Here is a 17,801-nt window from a genome sequence, read left to right on the forward strand (position 1 = left end):
GAAAAGGCCCTTCCTGGCCATAAGCCCATGAAAGACCGTCTAACCCTGCTGTTCTGTTCCAACGCCAGTGGGGATTGCAAAATTAAACCTCTCCTGGTGTATCACTCGGAGAATCCACGAGCCTTCAAGAAGAACAATGTGCAGAAGAAAAAGTTGCACGTCATGTGGCGTTCTAATACGAAGGCTTGGGTGACAAGGATCTTCTTCATTGAGTGGATGAACGAGGTTTTTGGTCCCGAAGTCAAGAGATACCTCCTGGAGAAGGACCTCCCACTCAAAGCCTTGCTGTTAATGGACAATGCTCCTGCCCATCCTCCAGCCATTGAAGAGGACATAGCGGAGGAATATAAGTTCATTAAGGTGAAGTTCCTACCCCCCAACACCACTCCAATACTCCAGACCATGGATCAGCAAGTGATCTCAAATTTTAAAAAACTTTATACCAAAGCTATGTTCCAGCGCTGCTTTGAAGTAACAGAGGGCACCAACCTTACCCTCAGAGAGTTTTGGAAGGATCACTACTCCATCTACAACTGCCTGACTTTAATTGATAAAGCCTGGCAAGGAGTCACCAGGAGAACCCTCAATTCCGCCTGGAAGAAACTGTGGCCCGACGCCGTTGCAGAACGGGATTTCGAGGGGTTCGAACCCAACCAGGAGGAAGCAGTTGACGAGGATATTGTGTCCTTGGGCAAGGCAATGGGGCTGGAGGTGGACACGGATGACATCGACGACCTCCTGCAGGAGCATAAGGAGCAGCTGACCACCGAGGAGCTGAAGGACCTGCACGAGCAGCAGCAAAGAGAGGTAATAGAGGAAATCTCATCTGAGGAGGAGGGAGGCACTGCAAAATCACTGTCTTCGAGTGAGATAAAAGATTTTTTAAAGAAGTGGGAAGACGTGAAAAGTTTTCTTGAGGAAAATGTCCCGAATAAGGCTGAAACAGACCGTGCAATAAATTTATTAGTCGATAATGGGGTGGGTCACTTCTATAAAATTTTAAAGAACAGACAAAAGCAGGTGTCTATTGAAAAATATCTTGTGAAGGGGGAGAAAAGAACTGTGAAAGACGACGACCAAGAGTCTCGCAAACGCAAAACCAGTGATAGTGAACGCCATTCTCGCGAGAGAACTCCAGTCAACGTTCCTGAAGTTCTCATGGAGGGAGACTCTCCCTCCAAGCAGTAACCCCCTCCTCCTCCTTCCCCTCCTCTCGTCTCCATCAAGCCAGCAGCGACACTCCTCTAAGGTAAAGTTCAGGTTTACTGTGCATGCATATCCATATTTTCATCATTAAATGACTGCAATACTTTAATAATTTTGTGTAGAGTACAGTAGAGTACTGTATGTGTAAGGAAAAATTTGTGAAAATTGGTTTTTGTAGATGGGTTGAACTAATTATTTCGATTTTATAACATTCTTATGGGGAAATTCGTTTCGCGATACGAATTTTTCTGTTTACGAGTTCGCATTAGGAACGAATTAAATTCGTAAACCGAGGTTCTACTGTATATATCGCAGATTTTCCGGAAATTTCGAAAATACCGCGATGTGACCGATGGTGCGAAATTGGAGAAAGTAAGGAAAATTGAATCATGATTGATTTTCAATATAAATGAAACTTTGAGGAGCAACAAAGATATCATTTGTTAGAGAGATAGAGAGGGGTAAGGAATGGGAGGTAGTGAAAAGTAGCCCAGAGAGAGAGAGAGAGAGAGAGAGAGAGAGAGAGAGAGAGAGAGAGAGAGAGAGAGAGAGAGAGAGAGAGAGAGAGAGTGTGTTGTTTTAAATGTAATAAACAAAAAAATTTGATAGGTTATAACACATTGGTGCTTATGTAATATCAACTGTATAGACGGTTTGAATAAGTTAAGAAATGGTATAAACGATACTTTGTTAGTGTATTCGTACGCTCTCAAGAGCGGCAGCTAGATGTCAGCTGATCTGATCACAGCCAAAAGTAAAACAAAAACAAGTCAACAATACTCGATTTTTAAAACACACCAGAAATTTAAAAACAAAAGTACACGCTTTCTTAATGTGCAATTAACTATTTAAAGAGTAGCAATTTTGTAGAATAAAATGATGTTTCCCAAAAAATAGTGGTTTGCTGAAGAAATCGGATGCCGTATTTAATGAAAAAAGTCTGTGAAGTCGTGAATCCGCGATGGTCGAACCGTGAAGTAGCGAGGGCTCACTATACCCCAAAGTCTAAAGAGTATGTAGAGTTTGTCTAACCTCAAACTCTTATGAGTATGTAGATTTTGTCTGACTCCAAAGTTTACAGAGTATGGAGATCCTGTCTAACCCAAAGTCTAAAGAGTACGTGGAACTTGTCTTATCTCAAAGACTAAAGAGTTTGTGGATTTCGTCTAACCCTAAAGATGCACAATTACTGACCGTCTGAGTTACCAGCTTCCTCCTGCCTTCCCCCTCACTCCTGTATCCTACTTGTTACAATGCCGCCTACAGAACCTGACTCTTCAACACACGCCGCCTCAAAGAAACTGCCGCCCTTCATCAGCAAAAAGCGTTCCCCTGGTTCCAGCATGCCCAAGTTCAGTTTCGCCTGACTGACCCAAACACCAAAGCAAACTAACTTTCTTGCGGCGATCCCAGAGGACACTTTTTCGGGAATCTCAGATTGGCTTTGCGACAAGGAGACACGCCAATAGCGTACGGCGCCTTCAAAACATACCCCCTGGAGCAGTACTAACCATCGCCAATCGCCCGTACAGCCAAACTTTTTCAGCTCTCTCAACAACCGTTGGGGGATCAAGGCTTCGCTCGCTTTCACGGAAATGACCAGTAATGCTCGCCTACAACCCCCCCCCAGACGGCTTTCCCCAAGAGGTGAACTTACTTTGTGCCCTTAGGGTATGACTCCTACCCAAACGGTTACTCACTACCATATCCGATGACAATATTTTGCCCATGAAGGACCAGATGACCAAAGTCGACGTCCTAATGAACAGCTACTTCACCACCTTCTAGACCTCCACCAATAGCTCTACTCCTGACGAAGAGGACAACTATTCAACATCGACCAAAGCCGAAGTGAATGCAGTAGGACATAGATGCCCACACCGTGATGTGTCCGAGCGACGACAAAGCCACCCACCACCCATATATGCCGCAACTCACGCCCCAACCAACAACCTCTACTGCTACTTACTGACGCCCATCGACAGCAGCCACTATCATTCAGATACATGGCTGCTGCGAAGAAATTGCAAACAGTTGTCAGAAGCCAAAAAATGTATAAGTAGGTCATTGCTTGTGGCAGTGGCCTCCCCTGTTACTAATCTTTTCTTTTTACATGATGCAGGTACAGGCGCCCGCCTGGTAGCTGTCAATGGATCTGCGATGCCCACCTACAGATACAAGACCCTCACATTATCGCTTAGAAGCGCCATATATCATTGGAAGTTCTCATTGCTGACGTTACATTGACAATCCTGGGTGCAGATTTCTTCTCACATTTCCACCTCTTGGTTGATGTCGCTCACCGACGGTTAGTCAGTACAGACTTCCTCGTTAACGGTTATTCAACGCAGACTCTTACTCGTCAACACCTCTTAAACCCACCCCTTCCAACCTCGCTCTCCACGGATGACTACGCTCACCCCCTCACTCATACCCGGAAGTCTTCCATTCAGAACTTCACCAAACTCCCACAGTTCCTGGCAAACACAGTATTTATCACCATATATAGAAAACAGGGCTCCCACTGTTAGCCAGATTCAGGCATCTTACACCAGGTCATTTGGCAGCTGCTAAACAAATGTTCGCTGAAATGGAAGAAATGGGCCTTTGCCAAAAAGCCTCAAGCCCATGATCGTCACCCTTACACATCGTCCTGAAGATAGATGGCTCCCTTGTCCATATGAGGCATTACAGGCATTTGTACATGCAGACAGAACCGGATCACTACCTGCTCCCAAACATCGCTAACGTGACATCTTACTTGCACAATGCAAAGGTTTTCTTCATGCTCGACCTCCTAAAGGGGTATTATCAGGCGCCATCACCTCCTATGCATATCAGACTCTATGACATACTGTTTTTCGCAAATATCTTTGAAACGGAAGACTCGGATCAGCATGGTGCTTTAGCACAGATTGTTTCACACACTCCGCTAATTTTTAACACCATTGTACACTGTAAAATGCGGCTAATTATGGCATTTACTCTTGACTGTGAAGTCAAAAACCTGCGTGAGCTACTACACATTTGAACAGGTGAGGCGTGACGTATTTGTGACGTCTATCCACCCACTACCTCCACTCCTGGCTTCCCCTACTCCCTTTCCTCCCCTCTTATCCCCCTACCTCTTTCTCCTCCATACGTCCCTTACCCCTTCCTCATTTCCCCCCTCTCTCTCTCTCTCTCTCTCTCTCTCTCTCTCTCTCTTTCTCTTTCTCTCTCTCTCTCTGTCTGTCTTGAGGCTACACTGTAAATGAAGCCAGACACAAGTATGACGAATTAATGACAGATTAATAAAAATTATATGCCGAGTAAGGTTTGATCGTTTATGCAAACAATCGTAATCGATGTTCTTGCTTCTTTGACGGTTATACCGTATTTGGTAAGTGCAGAAGGTAACATGGTAAGTAACTGGCGTGTGGCCGATATACAGCTGATGGCAAAGTCCTGTGGAGAAGTATTTCATCGCTCTCAACCATGGCCAACAAGCAGCGATGTCCGCGTGGGTGCAAAGGAGTCATCGCACTACGACTCTTCCATATCTTCAACCAAGAGCATATTGAAAGGAAACTGAGGATAAGTTTGAATAGCTAAGTAATGAATCAAAGTTGTATTCCATAGTTACAGATGAACCAGTCAATATCTTTCACAGCTACCTATGATAATAAAAGGGAACATTATTTTGATTGTTGCCTGGTAAAAAAATACAAATCTCAACATAATAGTTTCGAACATGTTATCATATCCGATTTCCTTTCCCCAACAGGCCCTATGTCGTGTTGCAGAGGTCATGGGAATGACCACAAATGCAGTGCAGTTGCTGGTTCAGCGAAGCACACGTTCTCGGCCAGATTCACCATGCGGGACAGCCACTCCCCTTGTGACACCGCCACACTCACCGCCGCCCCCTGTCACACCACCTGTTTTGGACAGTTTCACTGTTGGTGCCATTCGCCGCCATGTCCATGCCAAGTTTGCAGCAAAGGAAACCTTTACTATTGGCACCCTGACTGAAAGTTTGAAGACGGCAAGTATTATTCCAGGGGAAACCTCAGAAATGACGATGTGGCGAGTGCTGCACAACATGGGATTCCGCTACGGGATTTCACAGAGGAAAATGTACCTAAGGAAGGAGTCGCTAGATGTTGTGTGTCGCCGTGTTGGGGCTCTCCGACCACTCCAGCGACATCGAAAGGAGGGAAGACAAGTAGTATACGTGGATGAGACATGGTTCACCACTCGAATGCAGCACAACAGGGAGTGGGTAGACACCTCCCAGCCTGCTACTAGTGCCACCTACAGCCATCAGGTGCCACCTGGAGAAGGGGAGTGATTTGTGGTAGTAGCAGGTGGCACAGAACACGGTTTTGTAAATTATTCATTTCTGTGCTTTCCTGCAAAAAACAAAACTGGTAAATACCACGGGGAAATGAACAGCACTCTATTCCTCCGCTGGCTCACGTTGCAACTTCTACCGTCCTTAGATGAACCATCGGTTTTGGTGTTGGACAACGCGCCTTACCACAGCCAGTTGACGGAGAAAAGTCACTGCCTCACCACCACCACCAAGAAAGCAGAGTTGATGAATTGGCTGGCGAGCCGCATAATCCCCTTCCCGCACCACGCCACACGCCTGGAGCTTCTTCAACTCTGCAGGAAGAACCGACCAGAACCAAGGTACACAGTTGACAATGTCATCCATGAATGGGGACATGAAATCGTCCGACTACCACCTGCACATCCCGACCTTGACGCCATCGAACAGGTTTGGGGCGCCATGAAGCGGTATGTGCGCTCCACCTTGCAGCGATTTACCCGGGTGAGGCTGCAAGAAGCCAAGCTGTGCGCAACAAAGGAGGTGTGGGCAGGAGCGGTGAGACGAGCCAGAGCCTTCGAGGACGAGTATTGGTCCTCTGACAACATACGAGAAGGTGTTGATCCCGTCTGCATCAACCTCGAGAGTGAATATTAAAAGTAAAATATGTGGTCAGTTATTTATAGTATTAATCCAGCCATCATATACTCACTGTCTATTTATGTCTGCAATGACTTTTTAACATATGGCAGCCTTTTCCTAACAATAGAATAAATTATTCATATATTTATCACGTCAATTTCGTTCTAAGTTTTTACTCTGCATCGGATTCCCATTTCAGTTCCACCCTTTTCCTTTCCATCTCTTACACGATTTCCTATAAATGACCAAGCGTCAGCTACATGCTTCATCCCATCATACGTTCAACGTAACCTATGGGTATTAGGGTCGCATATTCGTATAACTTTCAATGGTTGAATAATTGTCAAACAAACCTCATACAATAATTAAGCAACAGCAAGTTGCGCTGGAACAGGAATCAGGGTCGTGCATAAAACACCCTACCATACTTAACATATATACATTCGAGTTATCCGCCATTATAAATAAGTTATGTGTGCATAGCTTCATTTCTTCGTGGGGAGAGAGAGAGAGAGAGAGAGAGAGAGAGAGAGAGAGAGAGAGAGAGAGAGAGAAGGGGGGATTGAGGGAGAGGAAAGGAAGGTATGGAGGAGAAAGAGGGTGGGAAGAGAGAGTAGGAGTGGGGTAGGAGGGAGGGAAAGGGAGGGATGGTGGTAGTACGGGAAGGCAGGGGCGGAGTTAGTGGATGAATGGACGTCACTACTACGTCACGCCTCACCTGTTCGAATGTGTAAATGGCTCACGCAGGTTTTTGACTTCACAGTCAAGAGTAAACGCCATAATTAGCAGCATTTGACAATGCACAGTAGTGTCAAAAATTAGCGGAGTGTGTGAAACAATCTTTGCCAAAGCACCATGCTGATCCGAGTCTTCGTCTCAAAGATATTTGCGAAAAACAGTATGTCATAGGGTCTGATATGCATAGTAGATCGCCAACACCACCCCCTTTGGTACATACATCTTCAGTTACTCCTGTTTTGACCTTCATAATACTGGGGCCACTTTTCAACACCCTATGGAAGGCATCTTTGGGGACCTTTCCTTCGGTGTATGTTACGTTGACTGAATACAGTACTTGTGCTCTCTTCCTCCAAAGAGGAACAACTCCGTCACCTACGCATCGTGCTCCACCGCCTACAACAGTACGACCTTACAGTTTGGTGCGACAAGTGTACCTTCGGCCCTAACAAAGTACAGTATCATTCTTGGAGTACCCTATCACTCCTGAATGAGTCCATCCCCTCCCTGAGGAGATAGCAGCTGTTCAGAACTTCCCCACGCCCTCGATCATCAAAGCAATAAAAGAATTCTTGGGCATGATCTACTACTATCACCGTTTCCTGCCAGCCATCAACGCCACTCTTACAACCCTCTACATTTCCCTTAAGGGCATGCCAAAAGACCTCAAGAGGGGTCCCTTTCAAGAACAGGCCTTCTGCAATGAAAAGAATGCCCCATCAACTGCTGCTGCTCTCACTTTTTCTGTGCCACATGCCTCTCTCCTTCTCTCTACCGAAAACAGCGATGTCGCTATTGGTGCAGTACTCGGGGAGGTGGTCAACGGCTCACCGTGCCTGGTCTTCTTCAACAGAAAACTGTCCAAAGTGGAATCCAGATACTCAACGTTCAACCGCGAATTTACAGGCGGTGCATTAAGCTCTCCATCACTTTCGCCATTTTTTAAAGGTATGCCCTTCGTCATTCGCACGGACCATATGCCTCTGGTGTAACCTTCACTCAACAGTCCGACGCTTGGTCCACCCACCTACACTGACATCTCTCCACCATGGCTGAATACAATTGCGAGCTTCCTCTGTTTGCGACGTGGTGCGTCCTGCATGCGTCCAGCCTGCTGCGAGGGAGTGTCTATGTGCCAGATGGGACAGCTGTCGCATTTCCCTACACTGACGAGTTAGTACAGGCAGCACACCCTTCAACGTGGAACTGAAAGGCATGGTATTGGTACCAAGGTAGCCTTAACCCATTTACCCCCAGGCTATTTGGAACTTTCCAACCCTTAACAGCCGGGCATTTCTTTTTTTTCAAGCACATTTTGCAATATATATCTTTTAAATTGCTCTAACAGCCTTAATTTTTGTCATAGAGAGGTCAGGTTGGTCTCATTATTGTGGGAAATGCCTGAAATTTCTTATAAAGTTATCAAAAAATATGCAAAAAAATGTAAATAGCATTTTTTTGCAAAGACGTACCAGTACTGTACGTCCATGGGGGTAAAGGGATGAGTTTTGTGAAACGTACCAGTACATCCATTGGGGGTAGAAGGGTTAAATACCAAAATGCAGCTATCAGTTTCTCCCTTGGAGGGCAACTACCTGACCTTTACATTAAATTAAAATGAATAGTGAAGTTACTTCCTGCTTATTTTGTAAACCAAAAGATAAAGGGATTTTGACGAAGGAAAAATCTATTTCTGGGCTCGACCTGTGTCGCTCCATGAAATGCTCCTCTAGCACCATTTCTAAGGCATAATTATTGCTGAATATACCAGAGAAAAAAAAAAGAGATGCATGGAATGCTAGGAATAAACCCAACTCGCTCACTCTTTGAGTGTCGGTATAGAAAACTGGGGCGTGATTGAACCACGACCATAGATCCCTCACCAATTAGACCTCTCCTTCATCAACATCCCCCCTCTCTACCCCTACATCTCCCCCACCCCCCATCCTCATTCCTCCTCAGCACTTGCGTTGATCAGATTCCAATAACTGTACCAGGTTGTCCTTCATTCATAATTTACGGTATGACTGCGCATCTTATTAACCCTTTTACCCACGTGGACGTACCGGTACGTTTCACAAAAGCCATCCCTTTACCCCCATGAACGTACCAGTACGTCCTTGCAAAAAAATGCTATGAGAAACTTCAGGCATTTTCCAAGAGAATGAGACCAACCTGACCTCTCTATGACAAAAATTAAGGCTGTTAGAGCAATTTAAATAAAATATACTGCAAAATGTGCTGGGAAAAAAATAACCCCCTGGGGGTTAAGGGTTGGAAATTTCCAAATAGCCTGGGGGTAAAAGGGTTAAATTATTGCCTTTTTAAGGTACTGTATTTTGCCAACCTAAATCCTGTCCCAACTGCATCCTGATACACCGACAACAAAAACAAACTTAAACTTCTCCAACACATCGGATGCAAATTAAACTGAGAATTTCTTAAGACCCATTAGACTGTGATAACCAAAGAAACTGTTTCACCAAAGTCCAATAACAGATTCATCATCATCATCATCATTTCAGCCTTCAAAAGTCCTTTGTTGGATGTAGGCCTTCCCCAGGTTCCTCCACAGATCTCTATTGCAAGCTATTCTGTGCCACTGTTGCTTATGTTGGTCTAAGTCATCTCGCCAGCTGGTTTTTTGTCTTCCTCGGTTTCTTGTGTATCCTCGGGGTGTCCAGAAGGTTGTTCGTGATGTCCACCGGTTGTCTGTCATCCTGGCAATGTGCCCCGCCCAGTTCCATTTGAGCTTGCTAATGGTTCCAAGTATATCCATTACTTTAGATTAATCAATGTGAAATAATTATGCCAAAAATAAACAGGGATGGGTTCCCTATTCAACCCATGCAACTAAAGGAAACGTTCAGAGTGATTTCCTTTCCAGCAAACTAAGAGAAAATGTAGCTACTCTCAATGTTCCTCCAAATGCTCCCATCATATTCATACAGAGTTGAAAATGTAATGCAAAGACCATTCTTAAATTGAGGTTAAATGTACCTGGATCATCCAATCTCATTCCATGTCAACAAATCCTAAGCTACAATACTAAAACAATATCGCGCTTGTGTGATTCGCAAGATCAACCACCTTAGATTCACATGAGAGAATGGGACGTTGAGGCACATCCCTGGGCATTCCAGACCTAGTCTCCTATCTAGGTCACGTACCCAAGCAAGTCTCGAATATTCCGAACTGTAAGCCACTCCCTCCTCCTAAGGTATAAGTCTCCTAAGAAAGTAGTTCGAGGCAAGTACTCCGTGTTGGAACAAATCACAAATTTTAAGTAATTTGTATTTTTCCTAACAGTACTTACCTCGAACTACTTTCGGGTTATGGCCCTCCCATCCTACCCCGGGTATCTTACAAGACCCCACGCGCTGACCCAGGGTCGCCCCAGGGCGAGTATCCTTCCGCCCCGGAGCGCCCCTGCGAGGTAGCGGAGAGAGGGGGAACTACGCAAAATTCTTGGTCGGTGATTAAGGAGATACTCAGACTCTCCTAAGAAAGTAGTTCGAGGTAAGTACTGTTGGGAAAAATACAAATTACTTAAAATTCGCAAGTTCAACCACCTTGGATTTGCCGTGAGACCATAAAGTCACTGAAACAGATCAAAGCTATGAGAAGAATATCCCACAAATCACTGATAAAAAACAAACCGAGTCTATCACTTGGCACTAAGTTTGAGACCAGTGACAATCAACTTGAAGACTTAAAAGTTTCCAAAACTCAGGCAGATAATTTTCTAACCAAGAAAGATTACACTGAAATAATGTACTAAAGTTACCCAACTGGAAAGTCAAGCAATATATAAAATTCCGAGTCCACAAGAATAGCTCCACATAGCAATGGCCTACACTTAAACCTTAGGAAACAACAGGATTTTTTCCCTAAAAGTCATAAAGATGCAAGGCTGTTATCCTAAGGATTTCTCCACTATATCTTTGTGCTGGTTTTTCTTTCTTCCTTATAGGCAACTAACCAACAGTGTCTTGGGTGAAAACTGAGCCTTTTTTTAAAAACTAATTGCCAGAATAAGGCCGGGAGCACACTAGCGACTCTTGTGGCGCCATAAAGCCACAGCATTGTGTGGCGGGGGGATGTGGCCTCCCAAAGGTTTCCATTGTTTTCAAGTTTTGCCGCGCAAACTAGCGACTGTGGCAAGCGACTGTGGCTCTCTGTCGCTCATCCTTGCCACAGGCGTGGCGTGGCTTTGAAAACAATGGAAACCTATGGGAGACCACATCCCCGCCACACAATGCTGTGGCTTTGTGGCGCCACAGAGTCACTAGTGTGCTCCCGGCCTAATGGTTAAACATATGCCTAACACCAGAATGATTAAATCAATGTTTGAGGCAAATGGGTCAATTCAAAATGTTTCGGAAACCCAGCATACAAAGACGCGTATTTAGAATGTAGGCAATTAAGACTGAAGCAGAAAAACTAAAGTACGCAGGACTTACGACACCAAAGGAATCCTAGTCACAACCGAAAGGTGACTGGCAACAAAATCAACCCAAACGGGAGATTATACAACATACCCTCTAATCTAACATTCGTAATCAGAAGAAAGCAAAATTGCAGTCATAAACGGAAGGCAAAATCCCTTCAAGCACATCCGATAACTAGGGACATTCCCATTGAGTTGGCAGTCATAGCTTGCTTGCAATAAAGTTTTAAGGAAACTGGATACAATGAACAGCTCATATGTGCAGATCATGACCTCTTCCGGAGACCTCTTGACACTGCTGTGATCCAAAACAAACTCCACTGCGACAGGGATAATGTCCTACTCCATCTTGCACTTTTAAACGCCTTACACAGACACATATCCACTTCATGTGTCTGGGATGATTAGCAAGACATTATCCCCTTTTACCCCAAGGCGTTTTCCTTCTCAAGCACATTTTGCAATATATTTTTTTCAAATTGCTCTAACAGCCTTAACTTTCGTCATAGAGAGGTGAGGTTGGTCTCATTCTTTTGGAAAATGCCTGAAGTTTCTTATAAAGTTATTCAAAATATGCAATGTAAATAGCCGTTTTTTGCAAGGACGTACCGGTATGTCCATGTGGGTAAAGGGATGAGTTTTGTGAAATGTACCAGCACGTCCATTTGGGGTAAAAAGTTGTATGACAGAGAAGGGATTTCAACTAATTTTGCCCAAAAATGACAAAATTTAGCAATTTAAGCTGCACAGGGAAAAATTGACTCCCCTGAGAAAATGGCAGCTATCAAAGGACATTGAAATCCATCTCAAGTTTAAGCAAAATACAGTTATTTACAAAGTAAATACAGATTTGTAAATGAAAAACAATAGCAAACGACATTCGTACACTGAGTACAGTCAAAATGTCCATGTAAATTCCTTGTTCAAATACTGTACGAGTCAAAACACAAATTGGCTAATGGTGCCAACAAACACTAGAAAAGTCGAGAGCTGCAGCAATTTCCTTACACCAAAGGAGGGTAAACCTAATGACATCCACAGAAATCAACATGAGAAAATACAACGGATATGAGACATCGAGGCAAAAGAATCGACAGCCTGCTTGAGCACAAAAATAAGCAAAGACCTCAGCTACAGAACTCAAAACAAATACAGATCAACCCAGATTGTATCAATAGCTGTTCATAAACATATTAATACAGGTATTATGATTTTGTAAACTCGCCACATCTCCCCCTCGAAGCGTAAACGCTAGGTGGGGTGCAGATGGCCATGTGACGTGTTAATGCATGCCTCCCCTGTTGATATACGATATTCTAAAGGGATAAACCTTAGAATACTAGCTCCAGAAGTTAGAATTCTGTGAAAACCTTTAGTTTAATTCTCTGGGAATATCTTAGTAGTTATATATATCCAAAGGAAGCTACTGAAGGAACCTTCCATCAGGACGACATGGCTTGAGCCCAAAAATATTAATACAGGTATTAAGATTTTGTAGAGGCACAATGGAATAAGTTTGTCAATGAAAATTCCTTGGTCAAATACTACAAGGGTCAAAACAGAGCGAATCTCAATAATGGGTGATGGCATCGACAAACAAGAAAAGGTTACAGCATTTCCATTAAGACAACAGGAGATACAAAGGTCAAAATCTATAGTCTGCTTAAGCACTCAAAAAAGCAAAGACCAACGCTAAAGACCTCAAAAGACATTTGGATAAAGACTCATTGTATCAATAGCTGTTCACAGGAATATTAAAACACTTATTATAATTTTCTAAAGGCACAATGGAATCTACTTCTTTTATGAGTAAGGTAAATTCAATATAACGATCACCTAACGTTGCATAGAACTGCAGACAATGAAAATGACTACGGCATCTTACTTGATAGCTAAAGGTCGACGTTCCTCAGGTCAAGTTTAGATACAGTATATCCGTAATTTACATATGCAGGTGATCTGTGCTTAGCCATCCAGTGACAGTCAGATTCATTTACTACCAATGAGAGCAAATTATTCGATACTTAATGAATACTACAAGTGAAACTTCCTAAATGCCAACCCAATTAAAACACAGACACTTTCTTTCCCGCTTACAAATTACTGAGCGAAAGGGGAGTTGAACGTATGGAATGATAGCTTCCCTGCTACAATATTTAGGCGTTACATTAAACCGAACGCCATCTTTTAGGGAGCATGTAAGGAAAGTAAAGCTGAAGATAAATGCCAGATATAACCTCTTTATATTGTGGAAAAAATGCTCAAACCTCAAGACTAAAACAGCTCTGGCACTCGACTAATCCACTGCCAAAAGCTGCACGCCAGTCTGGGAAAGGTCGATGTCATTCCCATAAAGTTGATAATGGACTCAATCAAGTATGTTGCCTTAAGACCAACAGCCCTTCAAATACCCTATACATGGGCAGGCATTGCACCACCAAACACTGAAAAGACCCAGAATATAAACAAGAGAATGATGAAAAGCACACGCTCTATGATCACCGGGTGGTTGGACAAAGACTGACATCTTGCGAGAGCTCCATAACCACCACTAGCCTTGACCCAATGGAGTCAGCAGCTTACTGCCTAGAACACTGGAGAGAAACAAACAAACAGCTGAGACTACCTGGTGAGGCCATCCAGAGGCCCTGTGGGTTACTCCTAATGAAGCGAAATCTAAGAGTTGAAAAACCTGGAGACAATTTTCATAAGTGGGACCTCGCCCCCTCAGCCGAGTGCCCATCTGGGCATCCCATCCAGACAATGGACCACACATTTCGTGGGTGTGAACAGGGGCCAACCTGTACAAATTTGGACCTCTACGAATGCAATCAGGCCACTGCGCTGTGGATAAAAATTGTTGTGATAATATATGATGATGATGTCAAGCTGATAAGACTTTCAATAATGAAATCGTAAATCAAATGAAATGAAAATTACTGGAAAGATATTCTCTAGTAAGAAGTGCAGAAAGTACAGTAATCAAATGCATTTGAGCTAAGATTACATCTCAAGTTACACTGAAAGAATATTCCTGTATCAGAATATCAAAAAAACAAAAAAACAAATAGTCTTTCTTTCCTTCAAGAGCAAAAGAGAGTATAATAGAAGACTGATCAAAGCAGTATTCTTCAAATGTTTTCATCTAAACATCTAAAACGGATGAGGAAAAGTAGAACTCAAAAATATTTAGAAAAAGCAGCAGTTGAAAGAAGCACCTAAACAAATATTCATATAAAAATCAGCTGTTGAATGCAACATCATAATCAAAGTCTACGGAGAGCATTTGACCAGAACCTTTTAAAATCAAGATTTACGGAGGAGTTTTCACATATGAGGACCCACATTTCACGTATCTTCACAAGATGTGCCTAGAAAGGGCAGAAAGGATCCTAAGAAATGATACGTAAAGAGTCTGGTTTAACAATGCAAAGAACACATTTATATTTCGAGTTGAATCCATAACAGATTTACCGAAGGTACAGATAAATCCTTGGAACAGACAGAAGAATATCAACAAACGATTTGGACAAATGAAGACAAATCAAGACTATTTTGGGTCAAGGTATCAACACCTGCATTAAATTAATCCTACACAAATACTGTATATGAATGGAGGGAAAAAATGAAATCCTTCAAGAGGGGACAAGTAATCCTGACTAGCTCAGAAAATACAAGTTTGTAACATCCTCAGGATGAAAAGAATTCATTTTAGCTATTGAATTATAACATTATGAAAGGATTAAAGATGACAAGTACCCTTCAAGTCCTTCATCCAAAGAGAAAACTAAACAGAAAATATTTCCAGATCAAAGGACATTTCTAAAGTGAAAACCTAAATTGCTTACCAAGATTTTCATGACAGAACTCAAGTGCAATATGAAAATCCAAATCGTATTTACCACGGCAGTTTCCTAAATGATCATTCTAACTTCCCATTGAAAAAGTTTGCCTGGCATTCTGTTGGAGGGAGGTTCAAGACCTACTCAGGCTTAATAGTTTATTGTAGAGCCTGTTAACCCTTTTACCCCCAGGCTCTTTGGAAACTTGCAACCCTTAACCCCCAAGGGGTTATTTTTTCCCCAGCACATTTTGCAGTATATATTTTTTTTAAATTGCTCTAACAGCCTTAATTTTTGTCATAGAGAGGTCAGGTTGGTCTCATTCTCTTGGAAAATGCCTGAATTTTCTCAAAAAATTATCAAAAATATGAAAAAAGAAAATGTTAAAGCATTTTTTTGCAAGGACGTACCAGTACGTCCATGGGGGTAAACGGATGAGTTTTGTGAAACGTACCAGTACGTCCTTTGGGGGTAAAAGGGTTAACGTCACCATCCTTGTGAGGTTAGGGTGGGGAGTTTGGGGGGAGCCTACAGGACTACCTGCTTAAGTCATAAGCAGCCACTGACTGTTCCTCCCTGGTCCTAGTTTGTTGGTGAAGGGACTTGGGTGCTGATCATACCAGTAAGTATATAAGGTCAGTTTATGGCATTGTCACTGTCCCTTTGCTGTGACATTCATGACAACCTTTAAACCATGATTCTTTATGAAACTGAATTCAAAACAGCTTTTCAACAGAGGAAATAAACTAAGCATCATACATACAATCTGAGACTTTAAGCCAACACGGATATCCAAAAACCTTCTTCAACATCATTTATTCCTGCGAGTTTTTTTATATCTCGTTTCAGTGAGATCGGTGTTACTGTATGGACGCGAGTCATGATACGACAATGAGAAAATATCCAACAGATTTTGTAGATTTGAGAACAAAGCCCTGAGAAGAATATTGGGAGCTAAATGGCTGCACGCAGGGTTAGAAATGAAACTATAAGAGAGATTACTCGAGTACCATATGTGGATGAGATCATGGGGAGGGGTAGATGGAGATGGTTTGGGCATGCTCTTCGCACTCACCAAGAGAGACTAGTTCACCAAACCTTTAAATTGGGCTCCACAAGGCACTAGAAGAGTTGGAAGACCCAGGTCTACATGGCTGAGGACTATGAAGCATGAAGTGGGAGACAATGAATGGAGAAGTAATAGACGACTGGCAAAATCTAACCGAGGCTCTTTGATGATGGTTTCAACAGAATCAGAATCCTTTGCCAAGTCAAAAATTGACATTTATTCCCCTTGAATAAAAGTATTCGGTTTCTAAGGTATTTCCAAGTTTCTATGAATATATGTTTAAATGTGATTATTTTCCTCCACAGAAGTAGTTTTATCATATTAACTATATCAATGAGTTTGTATGAATTAGTATAATAATATTTAAGTAATAAGCTAACTTTCTTGCAAATTTTATCCATCTACATCAGATGAAATGACGTATCATCCCATTGTTGTCAAACTTCTTCCTGTGGAGATTATATATATATTGTTTGATTATTGTAAGGGCACATGCCAGTAATTTAAACTTGCCTTCTGGACGAAACCCCTTTTTTTATGTTGGGTTACAATTAAATCACTTGATGTTTGTTACGTAACCCTTGGAAATTTGTAAATGTGACAACATTGTACTCCTCCTGAGTTCTCTTCCAGGGTGGAAATGTGACACGGGCGGGCTTCTACCAGCAGACTCCAAAAGGCAAGTAATTAGAAGATATTCTACTGAATCCGACCATCATCACCTCGTGAACCATCGCATTGTTGCAGCAATGTTCTTATAAGAATACTCTGTAACCCCATTTGATAATTGTTTAATTTTCATCAAGTAACGTAAATTTGTTCATTTGAGGTAATGTTAATGTTCGCTCTTTAACGTAACTCTGATGATTTTGTTTGTGTACTTTAAATATTAAATATATGTCAAACTTTTTAATTGAGTCTTTGTGAACCCGTGTGGCATCACCCCCAAAAGAATCGGTGCAGGAAATATAGTTTGAATCGAAGGTAAACGGCAGATGTCTCTTAAGTAAGTTTGTTTCTCAGTTCTGTAACTTGGCCTCGTGCAAAGTTGGTGCACGAGGGTTTACAGTTTAAAGAAAGTTATTATATGTGGTTGTAAATTCCCCAGTGTTTCACCACAGCCAATATGAAAACCTTATAAAAGGAAACAGAACAAAATTCCTCGCACTTCTAAATGAAGTGCTCAAAATATGATTAATAATTGAAAGGGTAACTTCAATATTCATCCATACTGTAAAATATATCCCAATAAATATTAGTTCATGTACTATATAACATTAATGTAAACATTCCATGTACGTTATAACATAGAAGCATTCTCTCCCATAAATAAGTAAAAATTTTAAACTCATCAAAATCTTTCGAACAGCTACCAATACCACCTCGTCAGGGTATGGGGACGTGACAGTATTAGCTTAATACTAGGAACACAGAGAACCCAGGATGCTGCTTTCCCCAAGAGATGGGAGGATGAAGAAAAGAATAAGGGCCAGACAAACCTTTTCATTCATGCAAACTAAGACCGGGTAACAATGCCCT

At 42.4% G+C, this 17,801-nt stretch overlaps 1 long non-coding RNA gene and 1 pseudogene across 2 annotated transcripts in view; one reads left to right on the top strand and one right to left on the bottom strand.

Annotated features, from left to right (window-relative positions):
- Positions 1-17,801, bottom strand: part of LOC137635412 (uncharacterized) — a 49,621-nt gene that overhangs the window by 17,602 nt on the left and 14,218 nt on the right. The gene's annotated exons all lie outside the window — the stretch shown is intronic.
- On the top strand, positions 4,684-6,178 carry LOC137635414 (uncharacterized; annotated as a pseudogene).

Source organism: Palaemon carinicauda, unplaced genomic scaffold, assembly GCF_036898095.1.
Source record: "Palaemon carinicauda isolate YSFRI2023 unplaced genomic scaffold, ASM3689809v2 scaffold121, whole genome shotgun sequence".
Taxonomy (NCBI): domain Eukaryota; kingdom Metazoa; phylum Arthropoda; class Malacostraca; order Decapoda; family Palaemonidae; genus Palaemon; species Palaemon carinicauda.